A 21,587-nucleotide genomic window follows, 5' to 3' on the forward strand; every position below is an offset into this window, starting at 1 on the left:
CTCCAACTCCTAGATAAACACGTCTTGAAAAGTCTTGTTTTAATTTTACATACAAAAAAAGTTAAACCCAAAAAATGCTTAATTTATGTAGGCTAAGTATTTTTTTCATGATTTAAAGATTGGTTTGACTAACTTTTAATTTTTACCCCTCTATAATTATGCTTAACATTTAGAGAGGGATAAAATTTGTAAATAAAACTTCCTGATATAGCTTATCAAATGTAAGTCATATTTTATCTCTCTCTATCTATCTATTTAACAATTTCTTGTATGTTGATTGATTACCAAAAGTTAAGCCTTAGTTGATTACAATTAAAGATATGTATTATTGTTTTTGCATAGTTTTTAATTGCTGCATTACTCATAGACATAAATGTCCTTGTCTCCAAATTGCGCAGTTATATTAATGCGCGCTTATCGGTGCTGCGAAGTTTGAGAAAACCCGCGTACCCTACCGACCGACCGACACACTAGAAATTTAAACTTGTCAGTCTAGGGTATGACTCTCTTTATCTATCTATGCTGTCTTCAATAGAGGTAATCTAGAGTGCTGCCTGTATTTTGCTTTAAAATTTTATATTATTTTTTGTTGGATAATTGTATATATTAAAGTAGTTAGTTGTATCTATATTGCATAAGATCTCTTTAACGGCCAAAGTGATTCCCCCCCCCCCCCCAAATAAAATTTCTCAGAAGCTTAGTATTGGTCCTTGAAAGGTTTAAAGCTCTTTAACGTGTGGTTTTTTTTTTGGGGGGGGGGGTCAAATAAGAATCATAACCTTTATAAATATTAACCTATTAATTTTTCTTTTCTCTTAATCATTTTCAAACCTAAAAAGTGGGTTGGATGGTAGTGCTTGCCTAATCATATTGTCTAATTACTTGTAAATGAGACTATACAAAGTTATCATGGTTATCATGGTTAGTTTCTCTTTATTTTATCATCTGTTCCAAGCAAAATATCTCTTATTTGTGCATTTCTAACATATTGGCCCTGTGGTATTTTTATATATAACCCCCTAAGAAAATGTTTTAGATTTGCTCTTGCTATCTTGTGCAGAATTAATTACCTGACCCTTTTCTCAAATTTGGATAATCATATTTATGAACCAAAGCAATCACTATAAATTATGAGCGAAATTGTGATTTTGAAATAACTATGGCATAGAATAAAGAAATTTTAATATTTTTCAGGTAATGATAATAAATCACTGATTATGGCACTGCTGATTAATGGTTTGTTTTATTGTTTTATTAGCATAGCAACCCTATAAATATGCCTTCATGTCAGTCTGTCTGTCTGCAACTTACAACTTAACTTAGCATAAAAGTTCACCCACAAAGAATTGTCATTTTTATTAATTAAATTTGATATTAGTAGGTATTATTCTAAATTCTAAACTGATTTTGATTAGTCTATAATTATTAACTCTGACCAGTCTACAAAAATTTTCTCCCCTTTCCCTTTAATCACTAGACATTCTCTCCATTTAAATCTACCTTCCCTTTTTTAAACAGTTGCTTAATAAATCTCTTCCTTCTCCCCCACACTTTTCTTTTTCTCTCTTAGCTGAACCTCCCCTTTTTCTCCTTTGCTTCATCATATTTCCCTGTTGCTTTCTTAGTGTTGATTGCAAATTAGCATAAATGTAACAAAAAATAGCTAAAATTACAGTAAATCTTAAAATTAGAATTACAGAAAGCTAAATGTTCATAGGTAGCGCAGCAATAACAAGTTCACAATATTTTATAACATACAGAAGTAAACTGTTACGTATTAAATTTAGATTTAAATTAGACATTTTTGTAAAAAAGATAATCATTATAAAGTAGTAATTAGTATGTGAGTATGTGAGGTAAGATCTCGTAAACGGTGGGACCGCTGTCATTTTAAACTCTGTGGGGATTTTAAGTTTAGGTTCAAAGCAATATGGCATAGCTGAAGTTCTAGTTTAATAAAAAAAAATGGAAAATAAGCACTAAAAAAGCTTGAGTGGTGTGGCCATCCAGATTCGAGCCCTGTGGTAAACTTACTAAGTAAAACAGCAACGACAAACTAACAAAAGTAAAATGCAGTATATAAATATTAAATAGGGCAAAATAAGAAGTTTCAAATTTTGACGGGGAAATCCAATGTTTTTTTTTGTGTGAGGTAGATTGAAAAGTTTGAAATTTTGAGGTGGTTAAAATGATGATAATATTTTAATCAACTTCTTTTAATTTGCTATTTTGACATTTTGTGGGATTGTTTGGAACATCCATGCTTGAACAAAGTATTATACAGCCTTAACTTAACAAAACAGGAATGGCTAGTCTATCTCTTTGGAGCGAGGGAGTGGGGGAGAGAAATTTAGAAAGAGAGAGGGAGGGAGATAAGAGAGAGAGATCAAGAAAGAAAGAGAAAAATTGTTTATTTCCACTGTGCTCAGATTGGACTTTTCAAGTCCATTTTTCTCGAAAATTGGACTTTTGAAAACCCTCAATGGACTTGAAAAAAAGCAACCTCCCGATGTTCAATGGACTTGAGAAAAATTTTCAAAATTTTCTCCCCCCTCCCCTTTTTTGCCCCCCTTCTTCCCAAAGTGACAAAATTGGACTTTTGTGCATGCAAAATGGACTTCACGCGACCTAAAAAATGGACTTGAGCAAAATTTTCATCTGAGCACACTGTTTATTTCATTTCATTTCATTAAAGAGGAAGGAGCGAGTGACCGAGAGAGAGAGAGAGAGAAGGAATACCGACTGTTAAAGTTGTTACTTAGTCAATTTTAGATTTTCTAAGTTAATATACACATATGTTAAGAAAAATATAGCTAGTTTAAAGTGAAAATACAAAAATGGTATTGCCAAAGTGTTTCTAAAATCAGGACAATTCAAAGTGATTGCATAACCAGGACATTAAGGAACAGGGCGCGCACACTAGAAGTCTAGCAGCCCACCTTAGCCATAGCCTAGCTCAGGGATAAGAAAGGTCTCCGAGTTTCACAACCAGGGATATAAGGAAATGGGAGTGAGGTGATATTTTGTCTTTTCTTCGAGTCTTCTTATCCCTGTCACACTCAGGACTGTGGCATAACAAATATAACAGTGATAATAGATATTTAAATGCTAAAAAAGTCGTCTTTTCTTAGATTCTTTTTTGTGCTGGGTTAAGTTGCAGTGTGTATTCTAAAAGGTATTTTTTTCTTTGATTTTTTATTTTCCTTGACAATCATAATGGTACAAAAGATATTTTTTGTGAATATTACATATTGATGTGTTTCGCTATTTATATGGATATTGTCTTACTTGTATTTTACTCATTCAAACCAGACAAACTCAGCAGTTATAGACAGGCAAAAAATTAAATAAATTTAAGATTAGAAACAAGTTTTTCGAGAAAAAAAAGTTTCATAATCAAAATGATTACACAACTTTAGTTTCACCATTAACAATTTTTCATTATACATATGTATACCAATAAAAACCCAGGACCCTTTAGGGATAGGACAATGGTCCTCTCCTTTGCTAAATTAAACTAAATCATTTAAATTTATAATGTCGTAATGCTTGGTCTTATAGTCATTTTTGTATTGTTTCCCTATCCGTTTACAAGATCTTAACATACATACAGAGAAACATCTTAATACTGTAGAATATAGGATAGGATTAATCAGTAAGATAATAAGATTTTTTCTTCTTTACTGTCATTCAATTGTACTACAATGAACAAAAAATACATCATTGCTAATTATAAATGATGCTTGTAAATATCAAGTGAAATAATTAAAAACAAGGATGATAACATCCATAAAAAGCATAAGAAATCAGGGATGGACAAATAGACAAATTATCTTATATAGAAGTTGTATAATGGTTGCTTTTTGGCTGGGGATATTTTAACAAATAAAAATCAGCAGTCTATCTTAAATAGCAGGAGAGAAAATCAAATAGCCCTCATGATGTTACGGGCAAACAGGTGTTCTGACAAACGGAGGGTCAAAGTGAATTATAGAGTAGGCTCCCTACTAAAAATACTACACATAGATTTAGGGTAGGTCAGGGAAATAGTTTAAAACCATCCAAAGACAATTAAATTGCTTCCTGAAAAAGTACAATTTTCCAGCAATTTTCTAGATCTTTAGGTGAGGGCGGGGGAGGTCAGAAAAACAGCTGAAAATCACCATAGGATATTTTTAAAGCTCAGCCAATTCACCAATTCAGCTCAGCAGTTCCGAGATATTTTCCATCAGACAAAATAATCTTACAACTTTATAAAAAAAAGGATATAGGATAATTTCATCAACAAGTATGTGGCGACAGATTTCATTATCTTTGATTTTAATTCTAGAGAGGTCATTGACACCACATTTACAAAATAATAGTAATATAGATAGATAAAACAAGGATAATCATGTACTTTAGTAGAGCAGCAACAATAAGCTGCATGGAAATAGTACAGTAAACTGTGATACAGTGATATAAAATTATTAAAGAGCTACTCAAATAAATGTACACCAATAAACTTTTAATTGTCCTATAGGAATACAATACAAACACGTTATTAGTAATAAGTGTACAAATATTGATACTAAAAGGCAACTTATCCATGTAAATTCTATCTATAACTATTTGAATTTCTTAGGATAATGATTAAAGGAATTATAACATCCCATAATTTCGTCGCTTGTATTATTTGATTGCAATATATGGGAATAAATATTAACAAAGATAATTGACTACTAGGAATTTCATTTTATGTTTGAAGAATTATTTTGTTTGATTAACTATCTATCGCTGTCTTAAAATGTTTTTATATTATGCTTAAACAAAAAAAAGTAAAGTTAATCAAAACCTTCTACAAAATACCCAGAGTATTACTGACTAACCGACTTAAAAGAGAGGTATACAATAGATGCATATTTTTTTCACTACAGATTTCAGTTTTAAAAATTAGATGTCTACCTTTAATAGCAGCTAAGAAAATAATCTTATAGCCTTAAAAAGACATACGGAAGAAAAGTGAGTTAAAGTGTAGTTGCACTTATAAATTTTGGACGACGTGTGGGTAGAAATGCTTAAATAATTATTTATAAGCATCAAAATAGTGTTCATACATTCTATAAAATATTTTGAAAAATAATATACCTACATCTTATTTATAGCTAAATTAAATTTAAGAAAATCTTGCTTTAAATAGCTTAAAACCCTATAAAACTAAAGTAGTCTTAGTCTGGCCATTTTCGATATCTTACTGGACTAACAAACAGGGACGCTTTATTCGCATGAGAAGGTAGGGGGAAGAAACATAGCTTAAAACCATACCAGAACCTATTTGAAGCTTCCCTAAAATGAAAAAAAATAGTCAGGTCAGTGGTGAGCGATATCAAAACGGACAAACAAAAAACCTTACTGCTTTAATAGGATTGATTTTTCTACAAAAAAATCCATTCTTTTTTGCATAATTTTAGCACGTCTTTTAAAACACATTTTGCATCCTTCATTTTCTCGCCAAGAGCAAAATTGCAAGGCTGCTAGTTTGCATTTTTTTAATAAGAAAACAGGAATAGATAAATAGCAGTTGTTAGATTAAAATCCCTTTTATATATTAGGTGGAAGGAAGAAAGTCGAACCTTTCAATTTTAGTTTTAACAATTATGACAACATCCATAAAAGCGAAGCTCTGAAACGGTGAAACGGTATGACAGACGAACATTAACTTCCCAGAAATAGTTATGTTGTAATCTTTTACAAATTACAAATAGACCCTTATATGTTTTAAATTTTTAATTCTGATTCAAATATTTCTATTTTAATAAGTTTAAATTATCCGTCGTCAATTAAGTTAACTGTTGTAAAGGCAGAAAAACGTATTACATTAAAGAATAGCTGCGCTACTTATAAAAAGGTCATTGTTCTTTTAGCATTTGTTGATTTCATTAGAGCAATTTTATAGTTTAAATGATTAAAATATATAGTACTTTATATGCAATTAGCGGCTTCGCCCTTAGCCTCTAGGGGCTTTGCCCCAAGAGGTAATTAAAGAAAAAATTGGTGCTGCCGCCAGTAGTTTTATGTGAACTAACTTCTCCATAAGAAAAAAATCTAACTTCTCCATAAGAAGAAATCTAACTTCTCCGCAAGAAAAAAAAATCGGAGGGGGGATTTTTTATTTCCCACCCCCCAAGAAAATAGCGTAAAACCCCCACAGGACCAATATGTATATACCCTAAAGAGTAGAATCCGATCGGTTCAGTGGTTACCGAGATCTTAAGCTTCAGACGGACGGACAGACATCATTCTACTTTGTATTATAGATTAAAGGTTTAATTTTCATTGTATATTTAGCTGAATGAGTCTAGAGATAATTTACAAGGATGATTACACCCACAAAAGCCTAACAAATCAGACAAATAAAGAGTGACAGAAATTTTAATATTGTAGTAAATAAGAAGTAGGAAGTAATTCAAAATCTGTTGTAAAATTGCTTTATTTATGGCATTAGGCCTTGCCGTCATAAATGTGTGTGTCACCTTTTTATATCTTTCATCATTATTTGGACAAAACTCAGTTAAAAATGCTTACAAAATAGACCTTTTTCGACCTAAGATACTCAAACAGTTCCTTTACAAGCCCAATCAATCAGTTTTGAGATATCTCCATATTTCAAGGAAAATTGACAAAAAAAGCAAATTTGGGTGTTACCTTTTATATGCTCTGATACCATAAAATCAATAAAAAATACATATTTATTCTTTTCTCTCATTTTTAAAGTTTGATTCTGCTGAATTAAATATTCTTGAAGGGATTTATGCGTACATTGGTTATACAGTAACATAATATAACCATAATATGACCAAACAATTTCTTGGCTTAATTACAAGACTGAAGAGGATGCCATGTACACCGAAAAATATTTCAATAAATAACTAAAATTATCAAGGAATTTTTCACTCAGAGAATATATTGTTAATTTTTATTCCCCCTCCAAGTCAGTAAAGAAAATTTATTTTTCATTTTCCGTCCCTGTTATATCCTTAAAACAAACAGTCCCTACTTATAGTAAAGCTAAATATAAAATAATTATAGTTAATTATTCTAAAGCATGATTTTACTTCATATAGAAGTAAGTGATTGTTAAAATTTAAAATGTAAACTGTTTATATTTCTTATTTCAAAGTTTACTAGCGGCTTCGTCTCTAGCCTCTAGGGGCATCACCCCTAGTGGTAATGACAAGTGTCCCTCCTATGTAGAATTGTTCTTAAAACTATCAAAATAAAAAAAATCTTTTCCATTTTCACTTGGCAACATTAATCCCAGCATATACCCAGGATACTGAACTATCGTAATTTGGAATTATCAGTATTATAGATTAAATAAAATTCTAAATACTAAAGTAAACCTAAAATTATAGACTTATTAAACCATGATTTTCAAAACCTTACTAAATCTAATTTGGATAACTTTTAATTTTATTGTGTAAACATATAAAAATATAACTATTAGATATAGAGGCAAAATAACAGTAAATCCTTTAAATTCTCTAAAATTTATTAAACCTGATTTACTAAATATTGATGTAAAAGTGATCTAATACAATTAGAATTTAATTCTTTTTAAACAGGATCACCAATCCCTGCAGTAACTAAATTATTTTGAAAATTTAATTCTGAAAGTGAATTATTACTTATCTGCTCTATGAATTGAATATACATAGCAAATCAGATGCACTAAGAAATGAACAATTTTTATTTTGAAGAAAGATATAATCCAGGGAGTAAGGGAGGGGACAATGGGCAATTAATTCAATTTAAGAGTTTTTGAAGAAAGGCCATGAAAACCAGAATAATCCCGAAAATATGGTGGAAATTGTAAAGTGATTGTTGATTAAATCTAGAAAACCATAAACTAAGAAAAAAGTTCCAAGAAAAAAAGCAATCATTTGAAAATAAGATTACCAGTATTACAGACTGACATAACCATTCTGTAATTAATTACTAGAAATATCTCCCTGGATCTCTTCAGATGACAGGGAAAGAGAAAAGAGATTTGGGGGCAAGTGATGTGAACACGGAAAAAAGGGGCAGGCAGGCGTGTAGCAAGTATATGACCCGCACGCCTTCCTGCCCCTTTTTATCCTGTTTATTTCCCCCACCTCCCTTCTCCATTTCCCTTTCTCGTCTACTTTTAAAAAGGAGGTGGGGATGAAGGGAGTGAAATATAGTATGGGAGGGGGGCCGTGTATTTATATTTGAACTACTCTCTGTCTGCAAAACTATATATATTCAAAACTTACATAGCAAGTAACGGCATTTCTTGCGCAAGTCCCCAATCTCAGTCAGAAACAGCTAAATTATTGCACATTCCCTTTAAGTCAGTCCCCAAAGTCTGAGACTCCTAAAGATTGAATATTCGATCCATTGTCCCCTCCCTTACTCCCTGGATATAATCACTCTAATTTATTACTCATTAATCTATCTCAGACATGTCTCTTTTCATGCATCTAATACAGACTTTCTATTAATGAAAAATACTTTGCTAAGGAAACATTGTATAATCATCAAAAGATATTTTTTTAAGTTGGTAAACAAAAATTTAGTTATAAAATAAAACAGAAATAGTTTACACAAAATGAATACTTAGCATTCATTCATATTTGATCCTGAAAGAACTGAATTAAAATATAATTGGTGTCAGAAAAGATATTTGTTTTGAGGGTTTAAATTAAATACACATTTCTAATGAAAAGTTGGTTATAATCAAATTGAACCCCATAAATCTTGAAAAAACTGGTTACGTTTGCGGTGATTGGAATACAGCTTCACTTTTACTCTTCAGTGGTGAGAGAACCTCGGACAGAGGTGGAAAATGTTTGCTCTGTATTAGTATCCGTGTTGTTCATTATCCGGTGTAAACCAACTATTTCTTCCACAGAATTACTATACCTTCCTTGTGATGCAAGTAGTTTCTCCTTAATTTGTTAATTCAATGTGAAATCATTTGTATTGTATAATATCATTGATCTGTTTAGGCTTTTACCTTGTTATTAAGAAAAGTAGTTTTCTCACAAGCAATGTTATCATGTTCTTGTTTAGAGTCTTTATTAAAAAAAGAGATTGCTTATACTTTTAAAAACAAATAACATAAGGATATGTCTTTTTCAAAAATGGTTTGCCATTGAAAGCTTCCAAAATGATGTAGGTTATAAAAATAACTCTACTAAGCTTTCAGAAAGTTAAAGAAATTTGTTACAGTTAATTTTGATACAATTGCAGTTAAACTCATTAGATGGTAGGTATTAGTATTGTACAAAGTCTGTTGTAGAATGTCTAAATTGCATGGTTTCTAAAAATTATGTACCTTTTGTTTATCTACTATACTTCTAATTCAGTAAGCTTGGCAGAAAAAAATAAGGGGGGGGGGTCGGATTTGACACTTTTGTGTAAACATTGAGCATAGGCTTTGTCTTAGGAGTGAGAGGATAGGTTATAGGAGTGAGAGGATAGGTTATTAAAGAAAAAAGTTTACTTTTAGGGTGTATTTTTTTTATATTTAAAAAAATTTTGGATTTGGCCTCCAGGTTCAGGTGCCCCAGGTTGTCTCTGGACAGGTAAAAATGAAAAAAAAAAATTTTTTTTTGAAGAGTTAGAAGTCAAATTATAAAACAAAATATGCATCCTTTTGAATATTATTAACATATTTGAAGATAAAAGATGCATATTTTGTTTTATAAGTTGAACTCTAACTCTTCAAAAAAAATTTTTTTTTCATTTTTACTTGTCCAGAGACAACCTAGAGGCCAGATCCAAAATTTTTTTAAATATAAAAAAAATTACACCCCAAAAGTAAACTTTTTTCTTTTATAACCTATCCTCTCACTCCTAAGACAAAGCCTATGCTCCCTGTTTACGCAAAAGTGTCAGATCCGACCCCTCCCCCCTTGTTTTTTAAGTGATTTGTAGACAAATTAAGATTTAAACTAATTTAAAATTGATTGATAAAATTTTGTGTATTTGAAAATTTTAACACTAGGTAGGTATCTATACCCATGATTTCTAATTTTTACAGCCATAACAAAAATAATGCTTAGGTACCTTTCAAATAAGTTCTACACCTTTTCTAATTCTGTTCAATGAAGATAATCGCATATGCTCGGGGCTTCCCTGAAAATTGTGTCCTACAATGCTTGAGCTTTTGTTAGCCTTTATGTAAATCAAGCCAAATTAGTCACGAAGAAATTTTATTTTAATCAATTTTATTTTAAAAATCAACTTTTTCTTAAAGAATTAGCTTTGGTCCTCTACTCTAATATCTCTGTTGGTGTTAATCGTAACTTTGAATTATTTAAATTTGTACATTATTGTATGTACATGCAAGCTATATCATTTGTCTAGGTATTTAGTAGCACTGCTACTATATTAATAAGGTCTGTCCGTACGCCCGTATGCCCCGAATCTATAGATTCATTAAATAATTCATATATCAATATTATAATAGATGGCTTAAAATGTAAAGAAATACATATCAAATTCATACATGACTAAAATTAATATAATTTCTAGAAAGAGCCTTGAGAAATATATTGTTAGTACTTGCTTCGCACCTAGTCACTAGGGGAGGGCAAAGGATGTCAGAAAATAGCCTAAAACCAGCCAAAGACATTATAATTATCTATAATACAAAGTAGCTTGATGTCTGTCTGTCTGTCTGTCCGTCCGTCCGTCTGAAGCTTAAGATCTCGGTAACCACTGAACCGATTGGGTATATACCTATCGGTCCTGTGGTGGATTTAAGCTATTTTCTTCGGGGGTGGGACACCCCCAACCCCCCAAAAAATGAAAATTTTCCCCCCCATTTTTTTTATTTTTTTTTTTTTTGCAGAAGATTTCCTTGGTCCTTTTTTTTCTACTTGCAGAAGATTTCCTTGGTCCTTTTTTTTGCAGAAGATTTCCTTGGTTCTTTTTTTTTTCTTCTGAAGATTTCCCTGGTCCTTTTACGAATTTCACCCTAATTTTTTTTATCACCTCTTGGGACAAAGCCCCTAGAGGCTAGGGGCGAAGCCGCTAGTTGCTTATAAAGTACAATAAATTCGGATTAACAATTTCCGAAATCATTAGCTTTTTACAAAAAAAAAACTTACTACTTCATATTATAGGATGAAATCGATTTGGAGATCTTAAGAAACTGTACACATTTACCAAAAATGTATTGCTAACAATCATAGTTAAAATTAAATTAATGTTATTGTATTTATAACAATAAAAAAAACTTGCCACTTCTTCTATAGACAAATTAAAACTTATGGGATTAAAGTGATATCCATGAACGATAAATTGATGTATAGGCTTTCCCATTGAGAGAAAGACAAAATTACCCTTTCTGTAGATTAAAACTATTGGTTTCAATTTTTAGACTGCTATTTTGAAGCAACTAATTAAGATTTAATAAAATTACCTAATAAGTTTTATAAGTTTTTTGAATTTTTACCATTAATGTTAAATTATAAAACACATGAATGAAAAAAAAATAATAAAGACCTTAAATTAAAAATTTAATAGCAGATAAGAATAATGCATATGTCCGTTAAGTATAATCTCATAGTATTACATAGACAGACCAAAGTGAGAGGGAGAGTAGATTCTTTTTCACCGAAATAATCTTCAACCAAAAAATCAACCTTTTATCTTAAATAACAGCAGAGAAAAACATGTCATTTAAGCCATACCAATGGAATCATGGATTATGTGAGTTATAGAGTAGATGATTAAAATACATTTTAAAAATCAGCCTTTTATCTCAAATAACAACCAAGAAAAACAAATCTCATCTACAGGTCAGACGGACATACAGACGGACGGACAGACAAAATTAATTGAAGATAAGTTCAAAAAAAAGTGGCGCTATGTAAGAAAATAAGACCCATTCATAGTAAATGATTATACATAATTTATTCATTTAATTTATCTTTAAAAACAAAAACTAGATTTTTCCAAACAAGAGCATCAAGATATTTTGAAAAATTAATTTTAAAATTTAATGTCGATGTTAATTTTTTTTATAAATAATGAAATAAGAAAAATCAATAATTTCTTCAATTGTTTTTAATGTGAGCTTATATATGTCTTAGATTGGATTTAGGCTATTTTACTATATTTGCACTCTTGCAAATACCCCTCAAATGCTAGGGAAGAGACTAGAATTCAGAAAATATTTTTAAAATAGCCTAAAAAGAAATTAGAAAGCTTTTTACTTTGTTATAAAGGATACATGTCACACTACTGAAAATTTTCTAAACTGTGCAAATGGATATAAAATATACGTGGATATTATGACAGGGAAAAATTTTTTATCAATTTACTTAGCTAACATAGAACATATAAATTAGTAATTTCATTCATCCAGTAGGAACATGAAAATCAGGTGTCATATCCAAGTAGTATTATATCCATTACTATTCAGTAGTAATCAGACAAGTTTGATAGTACAGATTGACGTCACACGCCTCGGGAAAAGCCAAGCAACAAGTATATATGTAATATGTATGTATTGTACATATAAACACAAGGACATTTTGTCCGCTTGTGACTGCGCCCTTATCTCTAGATGAAGGTATCTTGAGAGGAGAAATCCTCCAAAACTAATAAAATTGTAAGGTGGTATATTTTTTCCTCCTGGGGGGTTAAACTGATCATTCCTCACACCCCTAAAAAAGCCTAAAATATGTTTAGGAGAAAGACTAAGCTTTCCCGAAATATTTTGAAGTGTTAAATCTAACTGTGTGCGAGATCTTACCCTATCAGCTATAAGTTTTAGATGACGACTCTAGACCAAAATAAAGCATCTATAAAAGAAGAGCAAACAGTTTTTCCTTATTACTAAACTTGTACTGTTTATTTCGTTACTAAGTTGAAAATAGTATAAATTTACGTCACCCGCTAGCGGACCCAATTAAATTGTCGTATTATGTATTACAGCTAGATATAAAATAGAGCAATGGGTGAGAGTTGGGGGGGGGGGACTAAAGAAAGTGTACACGATAACTAATATAACTGGATATTCTGGATTTTTGACAGAAAACTGGATACTCTGGTTTACTAGAAAAAGCCTCCGATAATTTTTTTCCGAGATACTATCAGAGGTGGGGAGGGGGTAGCAAAGAAATAGAATGTAACTATTAAACAATATTGTTGGAATCCTATAGGAACTTACAAGGGATATTAAGGGATGAGACAATTCATGATAAATCTATAATACAAAGTAGAATGATGTCTGTCTGTCTGTCCGTCCGTCCCTTAAGATCTCGGTAACCACTGAACCGATCGGATTCTACTCTTCAGAGAATATACCTACTGGTCCTGTGGTGGTTTTAGGCTATTTTTATTGGGGGATGGGACACCCCCCCCCCCCCCAAATAAAAAAGTCCCCCATTAAGTTTGGACATCAAACGCTTGGAACTAACCAATCAAAATTCAATGAACTTAAACAATGTTTTTGAGCCCAAAAATAAAATATAGTGTTAAAAAAACTTTGGGTACCAGAGTGATCTCGTTTTGGGTTTTATTTTGTAATTTGCTTCCCTCTCTCTTGATGTCTACTATGTAAACTCTTAATAAACTTAGCGTGTTTATAAATGAATATGTATACTTATATCGAGAGAAAAATATAAACACAGCGTAAGAGAAAATTGGTAGAGAGAGAGTAAGAGAAAAAAGAGACTCTTTTTTAAAAGAGAGAGTGGTAGAGAAAATGAGAAATGAATAAAACCGGTAAAATCTTTTTTTCAGTTTATCGCTCAACCTCCGTTAGATAGGGAGCATTTTTAAAGTCTCCGTCTCATTTTTATTTAGATTACCCGCGTTTTTTAACGTTTGTGTTCGTTTTTTTATGAGTTATAACTGGAATAATTTCTACAGCCATTTCCCGCCGACGTCCAGCACCCCGTGGCCTCCGCCGCCGCCTCATCCGCCGGCTAGCATGCGGCTGCCACCCGCAGCGCATCAACCGCCGGGCACAACCGGTTGGACTCAGCAAAATTTGCACCTAATGCGGTTTAACCAAAATTTGGTGAGTTAGGAAGGTTAAGATGTATCTGAGATACTTGTTTGTTGACTGGTTTCAAAAATAACATTCAACTGTTATATATTCTACCATAAAATTTAAAATAGTTACTTCATAACAAAATATATTTATATATATATATAATATAAGAACAAAATCTTTATTATCAATCTATCTCTTTTAGAAGTGAATCAAACAATATCAGCTTGGACGTTTAAAAAATAAATAGAAACTTAGATTGCTTTGATTATTAAAGGTTAAGTAACATGTAAAGAATGTGTTTGATTAAGTAAATTAACTTCTAAATTAAAATGTGTCCTAACTATCAAACGTGTATAATAAACCAATTTAATAATACAGCTCTATATTTTACTGTTCTTTTTAATCTAAACTTTAGTTAGTTTGTGAACATAATTGTTCTTGATGATAAACAAAATTTATTTAAATTGTGATAATAATTAGCACAGCAATAAGAAGCTGGTATCATAAACGATACATTAAAATGATATGTTATAAAAATTATAAATTATTTTTAAAAATATACATATATATCTCTAGGTAATCTTAAAAAATAGATAATTTTGATCAAATGTTATAAATATTTTAAAGAGTGGATATCTCTCAGTTTTTTATTCATTTTGTATGTTGCAGGTATGGCAGGGTGGTGTACCTGTGCCCTCGTGTGGAGCTCTGGGAGCTGAACTCGTCACCCCACCCCCCGGGGCACCTCCCTATGCTGGGGTGCCAGCAAGCCACCAATACTCCTGACACCAGGCAACGGAGTTGTTACACTTGACGTTGAAAAAACTGCCCCTAACTCTATTTTAAGGGGTTTTTATTACTGACCTCTCCATACCCATGATAAAACAAAAATCTTTATAGGGACATATGAAGAACACAGTAATAGTGTCTGACTGATTATGACGTAACAAAAAAAATTAGCCAATGAGAGGCCACTATAAATTTTACCATTGGTCAATAACGGCCTCTCATTGGCTAATTTTCTTTGTTACGTCTTAATCAGTCAGACACTATTACTGTGTTCCAAATGAATTTCCAGTAAAAGGGGAAGGGGGGGGGGGCCGGGGGGTGATAGCGGTCGGTACACAATGCGCCGAATTGTTTTTCCTTTTTTAATATTACCTAAGAATAAAAGTATTTTACTTTCTCCCCCCCCCCCAAAAAAAAAAAAAAATTTGACTTTATTCAATAGTTATTCTCTTATTTCAAAGATAAAATGATAAACTTAACCTAACCTAACAACTCTGTAACCCTCGCAGGCATCCAACAGATGACAGATATCTAACTCACGAGGATCTTTACTACAGGTACCATACATAGACGTATATACAGACAGACAGACAAATTGACTAACATAAAACAGACAGACAGACAGACATACAAACAGATAAACAAACACAGATAAACAGACTAACAGACAGACAAACAGACAGACAAATAGACAGACAAACATACAGACGGACAAACATACAGATGGACAAACAGACAGACAGACAAACATGCCGACAAAAAGACGGACAAACAGACAAACAGACAGACAAACAGATATACAGACAGACAGACAGACAAACAGATATACAGACAGACAGACAGATAGAAAGACTGACATAAAGATAGACATACAGACATAAAGATAGATAGACATACAGACATAAAGATAGACAGACAAACAGACAGACAGACAGACAGATAAACAGACAGAAAAACATACAGACAAACAGACACACAGACAGACAAACAGACAAACAAACAGACAGACAAACAGACAGATAAACAGACAGACAAACAGACAGACAGACAGACAGACAGACAGACAGACAAACAGATAGACAAGCAGACAGACAAACAGACAGACAAACAGACAAACACACAGACAAACAGATATACAGACAGACAGACAGATAGAAAGACCAACACAAAGATAGACATACAGACATAAAGATAGACAGACAAACAGACAGACAGACAAACAGACAGACAAACAGACAGACAAACAGACAGACAAACAGACAGACAAGCAGACAGACAAGCAGACAGACAAACAGATAGACAAACAGACAGACAAACAGACAGACAAACAGACAGACAAACAGACAGACAAACAGATAAACAAACAGACAGACAAACAGACAAACAGACAGACAAACAGACAGACAGACAGACAGACAAACAAACAGACAGACAGACAAACAGACTAACAAAGTGACAAAAACTTTTTAGATTTTAATGTACAAAAGTATGATATTTTGTTCAAAAAATTACTTTACTTAGGTATTTGTTTTCGTTTTTGTTTCAAAAACAAGGATGACAACATCCATAAAAGCGAAGCCCTGAAATGGAAGGACAAACGAACATTAACTCTTGTAGATTGTCAGAACTGAATTAGCAGAATATTAATGCATCAGTACAAACAATATTGTTAGTAAATTTGTTGCAAAACTGCATAAATAGATGATACTGTTTAAGGACATACTTACATTTTTGGGACTTGTTTATAGAGATGCTTTGCTTAAAACATTATACCTTTCTGTAATAGGAATCAGTTTTCAAAAAATCAGAAGAATCGGATAATTGTAACATACAAAAATTTGTCAAATGGACGTAGGGACATTCTGGTATTGATTATAGAGTTGCTACGCTTTCTAAATTGTACCTAACTACTAGAGGAATCATCATGCAAAGTTTGGAATCGATAGGACAATTCTAACCTGTTTAAATTAACGAAAAGAGCTAACTCTCTGTGACGGACGGACGGACGGATCGACCTACCCTTATTATAGAAAAGCTTCGCTTTTAAAAATAATTTCTGTTTGTTCTTTTGGGTTTGTATTTATGTCTATGAATGAAGGGACTCATAGAAAGCTTCAAAAGGCTTAAGGTTTCATAAAACTAATCTTGTTGGTTTTGTTATTTGTAACAGTTAGGGAGTTGAATCCATTTTTATAGAAGCAGAAACATAATCTATGATTATGGTTTGGACCCTCTGAAACTGTAATCTACCCTTCCACTTTCCCCTCTCTTGGTGAAGATATCTTCAACACCGATACGATTTTTGAAATGTAAGATTCCACTTTCAATAGAGGCGAAACTGGAATCATACATTCATGTTTACATATCAGCGTATTCATAAACATTGATTTCCTTATTTATATCGACATAATAGTAATGTATCATTCTACTTTCAATAGAGACAAAACTGGAATGATACATTCAAGATAACATATCATATATTTTAATCGACATAGTAGAAATTGTACATATTAGTTAGTTTTTTTTATATTTTTATTAGTTTGAAGTTTTTAAGAAAAAAAAGGACCTAAAATTAAAGGTTGCTAACACTTAACAATCAGGCCCATTTCCGGACCTTAATAGTTCAACGCTCCCCCCCCCCCCCACATATCATCTCAGCTCCTATTAGAGTTAGATGGCAAAAAAAATTGTGCATGTTCCCTGTTAAATAATAAATTTCCGACTTTAGGTAAGACAAAGTCATTTTTTGCTTACTTCACCCTTTCATTTAACAACTTTCTTTTTAAGGTTAATTAAGATGTTAAATGGATGTAATTTCCTTATTTTTGAAGCTAGAACAATTTTTTTCAGAAAATGTTTATCTTAAAGAAAATTTTATATTAGAAATCTCAAAACATAAATTTTCTTATTCGTTTGCTGAACAACTTTGGGGACTTTTACTGAATTTTGATCTACTATATATCTATAATACAAAGTAGAACGATGTCTTTCTGTCTATCTGTCTGTCCATCCGGCTGTCCCTTAAGATCTCAGTAACAACTGAACCGATCAGATTCTACTCTTCAGGGTATATACCTATTGGTCCTGTTGTGGTTTTAAGCTATTTTCTTGAGGGGTGGGAAACCCCAACCCCCCAAAAAATGAAAATTCCCCCCCCCCCAAAAAAAAATATTCTGGTGATGCTCATAAATTATGGGCGCAGCACCAGAATTTTATTTTTTTATTTTTTAAAATTTTTTTAAAAATTACCTCATGGGGCAAAGCTCCTAGAGGCTAGGGGCGAAGCTGCTAGTACTTAATAACCTAACCATTCAAAATCCAATAAAAGTCCCCAAAGTTGTTAAGCCATCCAATAAGAAAACGTTATTGTAAAACTTTGGGGACTAGTGTAATAAACAGTCCATTGTCCACCTCTCTCTATGCTAGTTCCCAAAGTTTTACAATAATGTTTTCATTTTTGTTTGCTTAACATCTTTGGGGACTTTTACTGAATTTTAATTGGTTAGTTAATTTAGTATAGTGTCGAAACGTTTTAACCACTGATGGCAAATTACAGTAGAGGTATTTTTGGGAATGTACATCCATTTATCGGCTATTGTCTTAAACCCATCAGATCCCTGGTGGCGATAAACTTGAATTAAAGTACCTTGAGGTTTTGGACCAGCTAGGAAGGTAATTTCAGTCCTATGTTCCCTACCTCCCTGGGTACAATAAAAGTTGTATACAGGGAGGGAAAAATTGACGAAAAATTAAATAAATTCTGTCTATAATAACATGAGAAAACAGAATGAGAAGGACAGTAGCACCCTGTAATCGATATCAGAAAGTCCTGAATGTCCATTTAAAACATTTGACGAAGCTTTTTATATCCTAATATATAAAGTAGTAAACGTTTTTTGTCTGTCCCGAAGGATCTCGCTAACCGCTGAACCGATATTGTTCTCCTTTACAGTAAAGCTTCTTATAGGTCCTGGGAAGGTTATAAACTATTTTTGGGGAGGGTGTCTTTACCCCCCTCCTCCCCAAAAAATATTTGTTTTTACTCTTTTGAAACTCAAATTTAAAATGGGATGAGGTCGACATTTCCCCCTCCTACCTTAAGTGCCCCTAGAGGCTTCTAGGGGGCGTAAACGCTAGTACAATATAAATTGATAAGATACATACAAAATGTTATTGCTTCTAACTAAGCGACGTTTTCTACAAAAAGGGTTGGTAGAAGTCTATATGTATGTCTAAAAAAAATCACTCTTATGGTTTGCAGGTTTCTATAACTATGTCTTAATAATAATGACTATAATAAGGGAGGGTTTAAATTTCAGTAGTACCCAAAGTTTGATAAACATTTGTTAGATTTATAAATTTGTTTACTTTTATTTAATCTTAATTGGTTGATGAAAACTGGCATTGTCAAAACTAAACAGCCAAGATTAGTTGTTTATTGCATCTGTTTTTCCAGTTTTGTTAGTCCTGAAGGGGCGAAGGCCCAGTCTAACAAAACTGGTGTTCATATTACAACTTTTTACTTTACTATTTGTAGAAAAATGACTATAATACACTACAATACATGGTTTCAAGTATGGATTAGACGGGTCTGATCCAGCGGATATTAATTGGTTTCGTAGCCATACTGGAAAATCATAAAAAATCATGGACAGAATGACGGAGAGGCAGAAAAGTGAATTGTAGAGTACCATCGCATTTTATTCTTTTTTAGTTAGTATTCGTATCCAGAGAGGGAGGAGACAACTGACTGCTTATTACAATAGTACACAAAGTTTTACAACAACAATTTCTATTCATTGGCTTTGGGGGTTTTTACTGAATTTTGATTGGTTGATTAAATTGTGTTTATAAATGTTGGAACCACTAATTTTTATCTACAGAAGGGGTTATTTAGAGCGTCATCATTATGGATGTGCATTAATTTATCGGCCATTGTCTTATCTCTTTATATCCCTGATATGTTTCATAATTTTATTTGTTAGCTTTGCTTAAAGGGACTGTGAACGAGAAAATTTCTCATCAGATTATCAAACCTTAACATCATCTCATTAATATAATCTCAAACTTTTTGACATAGTTCTCTATTTTTCCTAACGGTTGAGCTGACTTTTAACAATATCCTTGCTGTAAACCAATGTATAGTTACTTAAAAATTGATAAAATAAGTAATATTTTTTATTGAAAACCAAATACAATAACAAAGCTAGAAACAGGTTATTTTATTAGTATCCAAGTAACTTTAGATAGCACATATCTCCCCCACCTTTAATTACAAATTTGTAAATAATAAAGGTGCAATATTTCTTTATAAACAGTCTGATAAAAGTGTAAACTAATTCTTCAAAGTGGATTATTTATTGTCCATTACAATAAAAAAGAATATCATTATTTTAAATAACCTATGAGATTCAACCCTTTGTAGACTTTGAGGTATTTTTTGTCAATAATACAAATTTAACCCATTAGTGACAAACCGGGTATTAAAACCCAGTTCCACCCGGTTCCAGAAAATCACAAAAATAACCGGTTTCCAGTCTTCAAATTGCATCATTCTCAGTATGAATCCCCCCTCTACTACCCTGGTTTTCATTTCCCCCTGGAGCAGGCAGTTTTGCTTACTTCCGTTTGCTGGTATAGCTCAACAAAATTTGAAAACCACGAACATTTTGGTGAATTCAAAATACCACTTCTAACTTTTTTGTTTTTCTAATAAAGTTGCTGATTTTTTTTGTGAAATCTAAAGTTTATTAACAAGTACATCTATTTGTGAAATCGTTTAATTCAAATTATTTTTTTTTATATGAAGTTTTTATCGTTTTTTTACGCCCTATTATGACCCGGTTCAGCATGGCCATAAATACCCGGCAGTTTTAAAACCCGGCTTGGCTTTGGTTTTATTACCCGGTTTTAACTTTTCAACCATTAAATATTTGTTTATGATTTTATTATTCTTGAGCCACCCTAATAAGTATACCCTAGTAATCTCTATATGTGTCCTCCAATATTTTTATGCTCTTTTTCTGATATTTAGCACCCAATTTTTATATGTTCTTTTTTTGTAGTGTGTGTGTTTTAAAACATCGACAAACGGGCTTTTTTTAACCAAAAAGGGTGGTACCTATAGCCAAAACACTAAATGTGATATAAATCGCTTCGTATATTACTTGTAGCTCTATAGATTACATGAGGTTATGTAGTTTTCAATTACGGATGGTATCAAAGTTCTAAAAAGTGTTCATCTCACTTTGGGCGTTCAAAAATTACATTTTTCATTTTTTTGTCAAAATAACCGGGTATTTAGAAAAAAACGGGTTTTAATGCCAGCAGAAACCGCCCAAAACGGGTCTCAATGCCCTTTGGGGCATTTATGGCCATGCCGAACCGTTTTTTTTTGCAACTTTCCTGTGCACGCCACTAGAGCAAAACAAAATAATTGGAATTCTGTTTTGACCATTATAAAGCTTCCCTGAGATTTTCAGCTCGATCGGCCCATAAAAGTGGCGCCCAGCACTAATGGGTTAAGATAGATCTTTATTACCTAATTACTACGTTATAAAAAAACTAATTGGCAATTTTATATTACAAAATAAATTCCTTAACAGTAACTAAAATGTTTCAATTGTTATATGACAAGTTAAATACCCCTACAAACATTTTAAGAAACAAAAATGTTCAGATTTTCCTTGTATTTTCCTTTTTCCCTCCAAAAATACCATAAAATCAATGCATTATTTCTAGATATTTTTGTTAATAGGACGTTTTTGGTTGATCAATG

General features: G+C 32.1%; 1 protein-coding gene across 3 annotated transcripts in view; it reads left to right on the forward strand.

The window, feature by feature from the left end:
- NFAT (nuclear factor of activated T cells 3) overlaps window positions 1-21,587 on the forward strand; it is a 109,300-nt gene that overhangs the window by 41,191 nt on the left and 46,522 nt on the right. The window contains exons 1-3 of one of the 3 annotated variants that reach the window (XM_080174479.1): window positions 2,745-3,175; window positions 14,690-14,812; window positions 15,319-15,366. The gene's annotated coding sequence lies outside the window, so the exon portion shown is untranslated. Of the gene's footprint in view, window positions 1-2,744; window positions 3,176-13,758; window positions 14,045-14,689; window positions 14,813-15,318; window positions 15,367-21,587 lie in introns of those variants that run through there. The other 2 variants (XM_080174480.1, XM_080174478.1) reach the window with 2 other exon arrangements.

This window comes from Acartia tonsa, chromosome 10 (assembly GCF_053477335.1).
Source record: "Acartia tonsa isolate MP-2025a chromosome 10, ASM5347733v1, whole genome shotgun sequence".
Taxonomy (NCBI): domain Eukaryota; kingdom Metazoa; phylum Arthropoda; class Copepoda; order Calanoida; family Acartiidae; genus Acartia; species Acartia tonsa.